This window comes from Babylonia areolata, chromosome 19 (genome assembly GCF_041734735.1).
Source record: "Babylonia areolata isolate BAREFJ2019XMU chromosome 19, ASM4173473v1, whole genome shotgun sequence".
Classification (NCBI taxonomy): Eukaryota; Metazoa; Mollusca; class Gastropoda; order Neogastropoda; family Buccinidae; genus Babylonia; species Babylonia areolata.
In genome coordinates, this window is record NC_134894.1 from 59,167,164 (window position 1) to 59,169,663 (window position 2,500).

At 47.1% G+C, this 2,500-nt stretch overlaps 1 protein-coding gene across 1 annotated transcript in view; it reads left to right on the top strand.

Moving 5' to 3' along the window:
- LOC143293892 (neo-calmodulin-like) overlaps nucleotides 1–2,500 on the top strand; it is a 36,193-nt gene that overhangs the window by 32,764 nt on the left and 929 nt on the right. The window contains exon 4 of the mRNA XM_076605239.1: nucleotides 1–2,500. This exon is cut by the window's left edge and continues 376 nt beyond it; it is cut by the window's right edge and continues 929 nt beyond it. The gene's annotated coding sequence lies outside the window, so the exon portion shown is untranslated.

The following is a 2,500-nucleotide window of genomic DNA, read 5'->3' on the forward strand; positions in this document are numbered from 1 at the left end:
GAGGAGGAGGAGGAGGAGGAGGAGGAGGTTGGCGAGCTAAGGACGTGATGGTTTGTCCCTTCGATGACGTCATCAGCGTCAGTCGGCGTCAGTGTGAAGACAATGCTGCTGGTAGTACTCGTTGATACTAGTTCATTCTGCTGCAACTCTTACCACTGCTACTACTGCTGCTGCTACTACTACTACTACTACTACTACTCTTGCTACAACTGCTGCTACTAGTACCGTTAGTGTTGTTGTTGCTACTGTTATTGTTGTAGCTTTTGGAAGAAGTTTCAGCCTTATGCATTGTCTGTCGCGGTTATTGTGTTGTTTTTTTGTTTTTTTTTTGTCGTTGTTAATTCTTTTCTTATTATTTGTTGATTTGATTTGATTTTTTGTTGTTCTCTTTACTCTCTCTGTGTCTCTCTCTGTCTCTCTGTCTGTCTCTCTCCATCTCTTAGTGGTCTGCTAGCCACCTGTGATGGATGTTGCCGGTTCTGATGTTATCACAGTTTCTGATGTTATCACTGCCGTAATATGATTAGAAATGAAAAAAGAAGAAGAAGAAGATAAAGTAGAGTTTATATTTCTTTCTGTTGTTAATTTGTTCACACCCTCTTACTAGTTGAAATTGTTCACGAACTGTAAGCAATAATACCGCTGTGTTTCATGTCGGAAGTTTGAAGTTTTCTCTTTTTTTTTTTCGCTTTCTTTTCTTTCTTTCTTTTTGTTTTGTTTTGTTTTGTTTTGAAAAGACAGCCAGAGATTACTTTCTCAGAAGATCTGTTATTTTGTGTGTGTGTGTGTGTGTGTGTGTGTGTGTGTGTGTGTGTGTGTGTGTGTGTGTGTGTGTGGATGTTACCTTTCTCTATGTTGGACTCTGTGTCTCTGTCTCTGTCTCTGTCTCACTCTTTGTCTTTCCGTTTGTGCTCAGTCTCAAACTCTCTGTCTCTGTGTGTCTTTCTGTCTCTGTCTGTCTGTCTGTCTGTGTCTCTCTCTCTTGTTCTTCCCCAAAATCTGTCTCTGTCTGTCTGTCTAAAACAAAACAAAAACAACAAAACAAAACAAAACAAAAACAACTCTCTCCTATCTTTCTTTTGTTGTTGTTGTTGTTGTTGTTGTTGTTACGGGAATAAAACGTTGACCTTGTCTCGAAGAATACATTCTTCAGTTATAATACGGAAACTGTTTTTTTTTTTCTCCACCCGGGCATTTCCTTTAGAAATGATGATAATAATTATTATGATTATGATATGATTATGATGATGATGATTATTATTATTTGAAGGTCGACGGGAGCAGAGCAAGGCTGGGTTCACAAGAGTATTACACATATAGCACAACAACAGTATTGAAAATAAAAAATGACGAAACTGATCAGAGAAACGTCTGTCTGTTCGCCACCACCCACCCCAACCAACCACCAAAACTGAAGCCTAACTACGCCTGCGCCTGTCTCTCCCCACCATCCGCACCACCCCCCAACCCCGTACGCCCCTACCTCCCTGCCCACCTCTCTCCTCCTACTACTACTACCCTCCCCACCACTCCCTTTCCTCTCCACCCACCCACACACACACACACACACACACACACACACACAACCACCCCAGCGTCAGTTTCGATCATCTTGAAGGCTTCGCAAACACACTTATACTTTCGTGAGATCGGGTTTGCTAGGACTTAACACACCACACCTTTTGTTTTGTTGTGTCTGTGTGGTTGATAAAAAAAAAGGGGGTGGGGGGTGGACAAGACAAGACAAGACAAGGCAAGGCAAGGCAAGAGAAAGAGAGGGATGGGAAGGGGGTGGGGGGGGGGAGGGTGTGGTTAGGGAGGGAGGAGGGGGGGGGGGGGTTGGGGGGGGGGGGCGACGGCGCGACACTTGGAGGGGTTGTTTACAGACGACACCAGGTGAAGTCTTGTCACCTGCCGTGGCAAGGTGAAGGTCAGGTCAAGCCGCCCCTTTTTTTGGCAGGAAAGTCAAAATTCCTCCGGGAGGGATGGGGGTGGGGGTCGGGGGGTGGGGACATGTGTGGCCCTAGTGACACACACACACACACACACACACACACACACACACACACACAGACATACACACACACGGTGGACTGATAACGTTGACTGGATCTGAATGAAGGACCTGTTAGCCCCCCCCCCACCACCCCCTACCTCCACCCCCACCCCCTCCCGTGTCGTCCATTCATCTACCCTCCCCCCTCCCAACCCCCAACCCCCCAGCCCCTCCCGCCCCCCCCCCCCCACCCCTACCCCCCCCCCCAAACTCTCTCAACCTTCAACTCCTGGAGATGTCCTGGTCGTCGAGAAGAATATGTTCCGTTTCCTCCATTGTCAGCAAAAGACACTGTCTATCTATCTATACATGTAAGATTTCGGGGCTTTGTTTTGTTGCCAGTGGTTTTCCTCCAAGTATGGGCGAGGCTGGTTGGCTTGCCCGGCCTCCACCGTTGCGAAGAAGAGAAGTGAGATTCCCCTTCCCCCACACACCGCTGAGTTT